Here is an 11,310-nt window from a genome sequence, read left to right on the forward strand (position 1 = left end):
AATCCCCTCACCCCAACCTCTGCTATGATAAAAATCCCATCCTGCCTGGGCTCTGGGCTCTGGGCTTTTTGCTCTCACCGCTGCTTTGGACAGAGAGTCCAAGCTCTGACCTTGAAAATAAAGGCTCTTTGCTTCTACATATGGGATTTGGTCTATGTGGTGGTTTTTTTGGGGTCCCTGAGATCTGGGCATAACACCTTTAGTTTAGAGGCTTTCAGTTCTGCTTGGTGGTTTGGACTCTGCAGTTTTAAAAGCCAGATTCTAGAGGACAGAAACCAAGAGGCGTTGGGTAGAGACACCAGGGGGGTCTCAAGCTGTGGTTCCCCCTGGGAATCCTGGGAGACTTGGGCTGTGTAGGATAGAGAGGAAGACAAACAGAAACCAAAGGTGCAGCGACACTTATGCCCCACACCTCTGCACACACCTGAAGATGTCACATCCTATCCCCGGAACTTGGGGGCATGTTATATAACCAGATTTTACATGTGGCGTTAATGGTAGATCATCCAATATTGAAGTGGAAGAGATGCTATAGACAAAAAAGGAGTGGTCCACAGCACGGAAGGCTCCATCACTATTACTGGCCTTGAGGATGGAGGAACGGGGCCATGATCCAAGGAATACAGGCCACCTCCAGAGGCTGAGAGTCAGCAAGGACACAGGGAACTCCATCCTATATCCCTAGCTACCTGCAAGAGCAAGGAAGTAGTTTCTAGAAACCCAGAAAGTGACAAAGCCCCTGCCACCTTGGCTTTTGTCCTTGTGAGACCAGATGCTGAGGGATTAGCTTGGGCACACGACTTCTGACCTACAACCCATGAGTTAATACATTTGCTTACGAGATAAGTAGAAAACTGATAACGATGATTATTTGAATCCTTGTATTTTCTGTTCTTCCCCCTAGTTGGTTTGGCTATCTTTTGCCGAATAATTCTTTGACACTGCTTGTGCCCCAATTGGTCCCTTGTGTTTCTGCGTACAGTTTAAAGTCAGCTTGCAGATACCAGCCGGCCTCGCCAAGTTGAAGAGTAAAACCTAACAAACCAGCAGAAACACAGCGACATTTTCTTTTTAATCAGTTGCATTGTTTCAGAACTTAGTTTATATAGATATGTGCTTGTTTGTTTTTGTTTGTTTGTTTTTTTGAGACTTTTTTTGTGTGTGTGTGTGTGTGTGTGTGTGTGTGTGTGTGTGTGTATGTGTGTGTAGTCTTGGTTGTTCTGGAGCTTGTTCTGTAGACCAGGCTGGTTTTGAACTCAGAGATCTGCCTGCCTCTGCCTCCCGAGTGCTGGACTTGAAAGGTGTGTGCCACCACTGCTTGACATGCTTTTTCAACACTGAGTCTTCTACTGTGCACAATTCATCCTCCATCTTAGTGTGTGTGTGTGTGTGTGTGTGTGTGTGTGTGTGTGTAAAATTAGGTATCTAGTTTTCTTCTAGGTGTTTGTTTCTTCCAGGCATTTTCTTTCTGGGTATTTATTGTACTTGTCATATATATATAAAATTCTTTTTTTTCCTGTTTATAGCTTCAGTGCATTTTTAAAAAATCAGCCTTGTATGCAGTGACTTTACTCAGCTACTTATTTACATAGTCTGTGTGGTCTTTTCTGTTTCTCACATGCACAGTCATATGACCTCCTGGTTGTGAGAAGTTGATTCTCCTCTGCTGAGACCCTGTTCTTGGCTTAGCATTTTGGCAGAGATCATAGTACACTGTAGGAAGTGGCCGTTCGGGTTTTGAGCAGGAGGATCTCAGAGTAGAGATTTTCACTGCAACATATTGCTATAGATTTTTGCTGTTTGTTTGCGTGCTTGATTTTTTTTTTAATAGACATTTCTTCCAGAGTAACAGAATTTCCTTCCTATTTGGTATGGAGGTTTGCTTTTTAAATCATAAATGTGTGCTGGATTTTCCTTTACTGAAGCAATCAACTGACTTTTTTTTTTTTAACTTTATCTTTATTTCATTTTTTTTTGAGGCAGCGTTTGTCTACACTGTCCTTGAACTTGCCTGTGATCCTCCTGCCACCCCCTTCCAAATGCCGTGCTGGGGCCAAGAGAGTTTCTTTTTTTCCTTTTGTTCTTTGAAGACAGAGTTTCATGCATTCCAGGCTGGCCTTGAATGAACTCACGTTGTGACTGAGGTTGGCTTTGAGTTCCCGACCCTCCGTCCTCCATCTTGTAAATGCTGTGATTAAAGGCACCACACCCGGCCTGGAAAGCTCCTCACCCCTGTAATTGCTCCCTTTACTCCTGACCAGTCCAGCCGTCAGTTGTCGCTGGAGTTTTCCTGGTCCTGCCTGGCCCACAGTCAGAGACAAATCTCTCTCACCCGCCAGTCCAGAAGCTGCTCAAACCCAACCACGTAAACACACAGAGACTTATATTACTTATAAACTGTATGGCTGCAGCAGGCTTCTTGCTCTCTGTTCTTATATCTTAAATTAACCCATTTCTAGCCGGGCGGTGGTGGCGCACGCCTTTAATCCCAGCACTCGGGAGGCAGAGGCAGGCGGATCTCTGTGAGTTCGAGGCCAGCCTGGGCTACCAAGTGAGATCCAGGAAAGGCGCAAAGCTACACAAGAGAAACCCTGTCTCGGAAAACAAAACAAAAAAAAAAAAAAATTAACCCATTTCTATAAATCCATACCTTGCCACATGGCTCGTGGCTTACCAGTATCTTACAAGTTGGCACTCATCGGCGGCAGCTGGCATCGTCTCCCTGTCTCAGCCTTCCTCCTCCCATAATTCTTCTCCCTCCTTGTCCCACCTATACTTCCTGCTTGGCTACTGGCCAATCAGTGTTTTAGTTATTAACCAATCAGAGCAACACATTTAACATACAGAACATCCCACAGCAGTCAGTTTCAGCTCACTCTGAGCAGGCTCCAAAGACAAGCCAAATTAAGGGTGCAGGAGAAATGAAATTCTTCAACCTGGCACCTGCTTGGCTTTCCTGGTCACTGAAGTCTAGAAACTTCGACAGAATTTCTCCAACTCTAAAGCAATGGTTCTCAACCTGTAGGCCATGACCCCTTTGGGGATTAAACCACCCTTTCACAGAGTCACATATCAGATACCCTGCATATTAGATATTTACATTAAGATTAATATCAGTAGCAAAATTACAGTTGTGGAGTAGCAATGAAAATAATTTTATGATTGGGGGGTCACTAGGACATGAGGAACTGTATTAAAGGGTCCCAGCATGAGAAAGGTTGAGAACTACTTGCTAAGGTCATCTCCACAGGGATGTTAAAATCAACAGACTGTCCTGAGAGCCAGGGTGTCTGTGGCCTTGAGTTTAACTGTATTAGCACTCTTGTCTGTCTCCTCAGACCTGAACAATACAGTTCATAAAAGCCTTGAGATTCCAGTTACAAAAGGAGGTTCTTTAGAGAAACAAGTCCATCGGCTCTTAGAGTTTTACTTAAGTCTGAAGTTGGTTTGATATTTAAATAATGTTGTAAATTGTAAAGTGTAACCTCAGAAGCCATGGGTCATGTTATCTATTGCCACTGTAGAGACAACTGAGTCAGTCTCTTGTAGCGGTCTCTCTCTCCCCCTCCCCCTCTCTTCCCCTCCCCTTCCCTTCTTACCTTCCCCTCCCCTCTCCTCCCCTCCCTTCTCCTTCCCTCCCCTCCTCTCTGATGCTGTTTCTCCTTTGATGTTTAGAGGAGTCCACTCTGAAGATCTTCCAACTCTAGAAGATTCTTTGTGAAAAGTTGTTTTTTTAGTTTTTCGAGACAGGATTTCTCTGTGTAAAGTCCTGGCTGTCCTCTAACTCGCTTTGTAGGTGAAAAGATTTTTAACTAGAGAACCTTGTCAAGTTCTAGAAGATTGTTCAGTGTGCTGGTTTGAAAGAAAATGGTCCCCAAAAGGAGTAGGAGGTGTGGCCATGTTGGAATAGGTGTGGTCTTTTTGGAGGAAGTGTGTCACTGTGGAGGCAGGCTTTGAGGTCTCATATATGCTCAAGATACTGCCCAGTGTCTCAGAACTTATTGTTGCCTGAATATCAAGATGTAGCCAGCACCACATCTGCCTGCACGTCTCCATGCTCCCTGCCAGGATGCTAATGGACTGAACCTCTGAAACTATAAGCTGCCACCTCAATTAAATATTTTCCCGTATAAGAGTTCTGTGGTCATGGTGTTTCTTCACAGCAACAGAAACCCTAAGACATTCAATTTTCTCCTTTCAATTTATTCTTTTAGCTTTGACAGTTTATATTTTTCTCCCAATTTGGCCATTTCATTGGAAATTTCAAAATGTATTGGCATGCACTTGCACAGTGTTCTAGTATTGTTTCATGCCCTCTTTATTCTTGGTAGAAAAACTTATTCTGTTCTAACTCAATCCTCATTTGATTCTCCTGACCTCAGCTTCCCTCTGTGAATTGTTTCTGAGTATCAGTTTGGTCTCTTTTAGGACATGAGATGGCCCCAAACACTGCTCACCCACCCAATGCTTATTATCTCAGCCTTCTGTCTCAGACAGTTTCCAATGGACAGCGCTCTTGAGGGGAAGCTGGCTGAGGGTACCAGGATCACTGTTCTCCATCCCTCACTCATTCCTGCTTCTTGATTTTCCTTTCCCTTTTCCCTGAACTCTCCCAAAGTTTCCTGACTTTCCCAACTCTCCTGCCTCGGCCTTTTGTTTGGATCCCAAGCCCCGTAGCCCATGTCCAGAGTGGGTAGATGTCCTAAGGAAAAAGTAGCTGTGGCTTGGGAGGTAGAGGCAGAAGACTCAGGCAAGGTCATCTTCAGCTATAGCGAGTCTGAAGCCAGTCTGGGCTCCATGAGACCCTGCCTCAGACAAACAAACAGAGCTGTGAACAGTTGGCTCATATTGCTGAGGTTTCCAGTTTTCCAGATTTGGTCCCATTAAATTCTAGTTGTTCAGAAGCTTTACAATGTCTTCTCCCCGGATTTTTTTTTTTTTTTTTAATATGGCTCTTTGAGTTGATCCCTGTGAACCACTGATCTATAGGAAGCTTCTCCTCCATGTTATTTTCAACTGGGGATGATTTTGCTCTCTCCCAAGGGGACATTTGACAATATCTGCACAATTCTGATTGTCATAACTTGGAATGTAAAGAGAGCTACCCTGTCTGGTGGGTTGAGGCCAGGGATGCTGCTGAGCATGCGCAACGGGACAGCCCTCCATTTTTGAAGCGCTGGCTGTCCTCAATAGCCGGTGGTGCCGAGACTGAAGTCACGTGAGTTCTTGTAGGCAGGGTCGGCGCTAGCTTTCCTCTGTATCCCCCCCAGCAACAGGCCTTCCACACTGTGAGGTAGGAGGTGAGTGTCTTCCTGGGCGGCAAGAGAAGCCGAGGTGAGGAGGGGAGAGGACCTCAAGCTGGACGTGCATGGGAGGGTGGGGTGGAGAAGAAACCTTTCAAAGCGTTGAAACCTGCCACGACAGCCGAAGGAAAGAGCAGCCATTGAGGAGCCTTCAGAGCAGCTTAAGAATGTCTTCCAGCCAAGAGGCAAGGACAGCACAACCCCTGACTTTACAGAGGAGACTCTTGGAGTTGTTGTCTAAGCGGCTACAGGTCTGTTTAAAGTACAGCTCTCCTGACTGCACATGCATCTTCTTGTGCCCTTTTCTTTTTTTCCCCTTTCCCCTCCTCTTTCTCTTCTTCTCCTCTCCTCTCTCCTGCTTTCAGAATTCTTTTTTTTTTTTTTCCCGAGACAGGGTTTCTCTGTGTTGTTTTGGTACCTGTCCTGGATCTCGCTCTGTAGACCAGGCTGGCCTTGAACTCACAGAGACCTGCTTGGCATGCACCACGCCCGGCCTGCTTTCAGAATTCTAGGGTGATAGTATATTCAACAATTAAGGAGAGTGGTGGGTAACTTGGGGCTTTCAATTCACGGGTGAATATTCTGGCAGTCGGCGCCATGCTTTTTTTTGTTTGTTTGTTTTTGTTTTTTTGAGACAGGGTTTCCCTGTGTAGCTTTGGAGCCTGTCCTGGATCTCGCTCTGTAGACCAGGCTGGCCTCGAACTCACAGAGATCCACCTGCCTCTGCCTCCCGAGTGCTGGGATTAAAGGCGTGCGCCACCACCGCCGCCCAGCAGCGCCACTCTTTTATAAGTTGCATTTCTCTGTGTAGAAAATGAACCACTTTAGGAGGGCAGTCAAGGTTAAAATCATCTTAACTCATTTTCCCCAAGCTCCTTTCCCTTTCTGAGTTCAGATCTTGAGGAGACTGTTGTAGAGGAGATGAGCCAGCGTGTCTGGATTGCTTAGCCTTTCTGTCTCAGCGTGTTTTGCTATCACTAGCCCATCATCTATTGCATGCAGCCTGAGGTCTGGCGTGTTTTCTCACCAGGCTACATCTCGGGGCTGGGTGCTGGCTACTTTCACATTCCACAGTAACATCTGCCTGCAATATCCTTCCCACTCAAAATCCAGTAAGCAGTTTAACTGAGATTCAGCCTTTCTTGGTAAGAATACCCATGGCTGTTCACAGCAGATATTTTCTGCACTTACCTTTACCTGTGTGTTCAGTGTCCAGGGAGCAGTGGTTATGAGGGAGGTGGGTCAGCAGAAGTGTCCCCAGGAGCATGGTTCCACAGAGCCCCATGGCCTTCCCACCCTCTGCAAGCCCCACAATTGTATATTCTGAATGCCTTACACGGTTCACAGTGCTGCAGTCAAGATCTTAGAATACGTTACAGTTTCTTCCTTTTTAGCATACTGGGCAGTGGAGTCTTCTGATTCAATTTGTAGTCATCTATACTTTGCAGCGAGACTTAATGTAAAATAACCCATTAAGTACAACTCTTGAATTACTCCAATTTGGGAAAAATATAAGTGAAATACAGAGGGCAGCTTCCAAGGGCAAGACATCGATTTGAATGCATGCTAAGTCCCCCGGTCCTGTGGGCCTCTGGGAGGGAATATACTCCTCTGATGCTCATTCTAGGCCACAGCCCTGTGCTCCTGAGTGCAAACGTGTTCTTAGCTAATTCACTTCTCTGTCCTTGGTATTTATGGTGATGCCCCAGGACAGCTCCTTCATTCTGAGAAGGAGCTGGGCACTGGCTGCGATCTCTCTGGAACCTGTCCATCAACAGACACCTTCTTTTCCTTTCAGCCTAGAAGTAAAATGTTTGAAAAAAAAACAAGGACCCTGATGCATAGTTTTAAGCCGAAGAATAACAAGAAGTGAAAACGTTCCATTTTCTGTCTCTTTAGGTACTTTAAGCTGTATGATCCAGTTGTTTTAAGTATTGAAATCTCAGTTCATCCAACACGTCTTTGGTTAAAGTTCAGTGCCACCCAAAAGAGCCCGGATCAAACACAGTTTTGAAGTTACTTGTGCATTGTGACCCCTTACATAGCTCCACTGAGGTGTGATGATTTGGGTCTCCTCAGGATTTCTGGGTGCCTAAGGAACAATTGTAGCGTCTTTGGAATAATGTTTAGAACAAAGTCCTAGGTCTTCTCTTGACTGGCTGTTTTGTTGAACCATTCCCCTAGACTGCAAAAGATGATTATCCCTCGGATTTATTTTTCAGCAAGACATTGCAGAGCAGTGGCCTTTTCAATGGAGTAACTTTATTAAATTCACAACAGCATTAAACACCCAGAGCAGGGAAAAGAGACCTTCATCTATGAAACCTTCCAGACACATCCTCTTTCTTGTGTGAAACCAGATTGCTCAGATGTTTGAGAGGAAATGATGTCTTGGAGCTTATGTTTTTGTTTTCTTTTAATATGGAACAATTCAGGAATTTGCATGTCATTCTTGCACAGGGGCCATGCTAATCTTCTCTGTATGGCTCCAATTTTAGTATATGTGCTGCCAAACTGAGCACAGCTTTTTTTTTTTTTGGGGGGGGGCGCATTCACTGTGACGGTTGTGGACTCTCATAGTCTGAGCCTGATTCCCCTCCCTGGTGAACCGGGGCAAGACCAGCAGAAGAAATTGGTTCTCTTTAGATTTCAAAATTGTGGGAAACACACACACACACACACACACACACACACACACACGCACGCACGCACGCACGCACGCACGCACACACGCACGCGCACGCACACGCACACGCACACACACAGACACACGCACGCGCACACACACGCACACACACACACGCGCACACACACGCACGCACGCGCACACACCCACACACACACCCACCCACACCCACACACACACACACACACACACTTGCCATTTTAAGCTGAATTTGTTACATAGCAATAGCTAACCAAACAAAAGTCAGGAGTTGGATGTAGGCAACTGTCATAACAAAACCTTTACTCTTGGCTTTGGAACTGGGTAGTGGGTGGAACTGGAGGTGCCTCAGGGGGACCCCCAGTGAAGGCTGAAAGTGCTGGGAGGAAGTGGTATCCGAGTCTGGAGGGGAGACAACCTATGGTGTATAGCGGTTGGAAGTTTGGCAATATGTTCATGGCGGAAGACAGAAAAGATGTCCAAAGAACTTGGTAGCCTCAGAAACTGTTTCCAGAATGGTGCAAGTGCTAGCTGCCTGCTTTTGGCCACATATGACTCAGAGAAAAAGCTGGAAAGCGAAAGCATCAGAGCAGAAAAGCTTTCCAACTTGGGCCTTGAACAGATTTAGTGAATAAACCTGCCTGTCATCCAGTCTGCAGAGTTTGCAGATTTGCTTGGGGTGGGGGTGGGGTGCAAATCCAAAGCGCAGGGAAAATGGAATCGGTTCTGAAGTCATGGCTATGAGATCTTCTGAGAGTGGACCTCAGTCAAGCCTCTAGACACACGAGCTTCTAAGAATGTAAGGGCATCTTCCCACAGCACTAACAACCCTGCAAACAGAGAGGCTTATCGCAAATAAAATCTGATGGCTCTTTTCTAATGGAAAGGAGCCTGGCAAGCATCATAAGAATCTCACATGTGTTTGCTGAGCTAAAATCATATTATCAAAACAGAGCCAGCCAGGCCTGGTGACACAGGCCTGTAATTCCAGCTTCTCGGGAGGCTGAGGAAGGAAGATCACAAGTTCAAGGTCTGCCTGGGCTACAGAGGGAGTTAAGCCAGCAGGGACAGTTTAGCAAGACTTGTGTGGAGAATAAAAAGTAAAAAGAGGGTTGAGGACATAGCTCTGTGGCAGAGCTTATGTCTGGTACTCACGAGGCCCTGGTTAAATTCTTAGTACTATGAGAGAGAGAGAGAGAGAGAGAGAGAGAGAGAGAGAGAGAGAGAGAGAGAGAGAGTAAAAAGAACAGACAATTAAAAATGAAGAGGCCTCTAGGCTCAACATGCAGGAACCAGAATGGGAAATCTATCTAGATCTAGAAATAAGCTGTTGATTTTCCTAAAAGAAGGACTATCTGGAAGCCAGTGTCAGGAATGGTGGAGAAGCCCCCCCCCCTCCCCCCCCCCCCCCCCCCCGGGACCGCGGCTGTCCTTAGAGCAGATGGGATGGGGTGACAGGCACCAGGCTGGGTTTCAGAATGGCTGTCTACCAGCATTCCCTGCATGTGCCCTCTCTCTCTCCCTCCCCTCCTCCCCCCTCCTCCCTCTGTGTGTGTGTCTAAGTGTGCAGGTGCTAGTGTGTATGTGTGTGCACATACATCCAGAGGACAATCGGGGCGTTATTTTTCACAAGCTCTTCCCTTTATTTTTTGAGACAGGGTCTCTGATTGGCCTGGAATTTGCCAGGCAGGTATTAGGCTGGCTGGCCAGTGAGCCCCGGGGACCTGCCTGTCTCTACTCCCCAGCTCCGGAAATACAAGCATGTGCCATCACACCTGGCATGTTTTATGTGGATTCTGGGAATCGAACTCAGGGTCCTTATGCTTGGAAGGCGAGAACTTTCCTGACTAAACTAGTCCTCCGGCCCAGCCCTCCTTCAGGACGAGAGTCTCTAAGCTTGTTTTGTGCTGTTCAGGGAGGCACAGTTGGCTGCTTCAGATCCTGAGACACCCCATCCACACCAGGATCTGATTAGATGACAAGGTCTAAACCTTGAGGCTGAGACTGTTGCAGAAAAGGATTCAATTCTCTTAGGTCTCAGGAGCCTGAGGACATTTTCTATGTGGAGAGCTGGGAGCCAGTAGAGGCCGGAGAGCCAACAGCTACAGCTTGGTTTATGAAAGATCCAACAAACAGCACCTCCTGTTAGCCAAGCCTTTGTGCATGCTCCTTCCAGGAATCAATCTAGGTTCATAGATCCCTTTCTCCGGGGGAATTCATCAGAAGGTGCACCAGGTCAGCTCAGGGGCCTTAAGAGGCGCTGGGAAGCTCTGCCCTGGTGCTTTGAGAACCTTAGCTGCCACTCAAAAAGGTCACTCCTGCCAGGCCAGCCTCTCAGAAGGCTGAGGCAGGAAGATCAGGCCCACCTAGGAACTTAGTAAGAGCCTGTCTGAAAACAAAGATGAAAAAGAAGGTGGATATAGAGCTTATTGGTAGATGCCTACCCAGCAGTTGTGACCCAAAGTTAAGTCTCTCTTCTTCCTTCTCTCTCTCCCTCCCTCCCTCCTTCTCTTTCTCCCCTTCCTCCCTCCCTGCCCCCTTCTAATAATAATAATAATAATTATAATACTAATATGACAGTAATAAGCTATAAGGGTAACTCTTGCTGGAAAAACCTTGTGAAGAGGCCTATATAAAACCTTCCCTTCCCCGCATCTGAACCTGAGCTCTGCCCCAAGCCAGCCCATGGCGAATCCGCTCGTGATGAGCTGAAGGAAACAGCCTAGCCCACCAGCCACCAAGCTAGCCTGGCAGAAACCTTGTCCAGCTAAGGCTGACTCTCACAGAGTGAGCAAATGCAAATGGGTCCTTTAGGCTGTTAAGTCTGGGGATGTTTGGTTATATAATGATAGATAACTAAATACATTGACTCAACAGTAGAGCAGATAACAAACCAGTTATAATAATACTTCTGAGGAATAAGAATGTGTGTGTGTTGGAAATGAATGCCTGATGGATTTGATTGAAATTAACTGACTAAACACAGTCACAACCTGAACATAATCATAGCTGAAGAGGCAAACGGTGGAAATGGAGCAGTCTCATCACGCCAGCTATTTTTAGCATCTGCTTGGGATTTGCAGTGGGATCAGGAAGAGAATAAAACAAAAAACACCAAGGCCTAGTAGAGTTGAGATATTTGTTCATGCGTCTTAGCGATAGAAACTCGACGTCGCCTCTTTCCCGAAGGAAGGAAGGGAAGTTTGTACAGCTGTGACATGCCCCTGCTGTCCCTCCAGCTCCCGGTCCCCACCTTCCAGTCACACAGAGAAGCACCACAGCTCTTCAGCTCAGCCAGGTTCTCACTCTGCTTTTTAAAAAATTCTTTGCCAATTTCATAAT

The 11,310-nt window shown here is 46.4% G+C and overlaps 1 non-coding gene across 1 annotated transcript; it reads right to left on the reverse strand.

The window, feature by feature from the left end:
* Nucleotides 1-7,718: 7,718 nt before the first annotated feature.
* Nucleotides 7,719-7,825, reverse strand: LOC121824568 (U6 spliceosomal RNA). The gene has a single exon (XR_006066500.1). It is a non-coding gene; the product is annotated as a U6 spliceosomal RNA (small nuclear RNA).
* Nucleotides 7,826-11,310: the final 3,485 nt, after the last annotated feature.

The sequence above is a fragment of the Peromyscus maniculatus genome, chromosome 20 (genome assembly GCF_049852395.1).
Source record: "Peromyscus maniculatus bairdii isolate BWxNUB_F1_BW_parent chromosome 20, HU_Pman_BW_mat_3.1, whole genome shotgun sequence".
Lineage (NCBI taxonomy): Eukaryota > Metazoa > Chordata > Mammalia > Rodentia > Cricetidae > Peromyscus > Peromyscus maniculatus.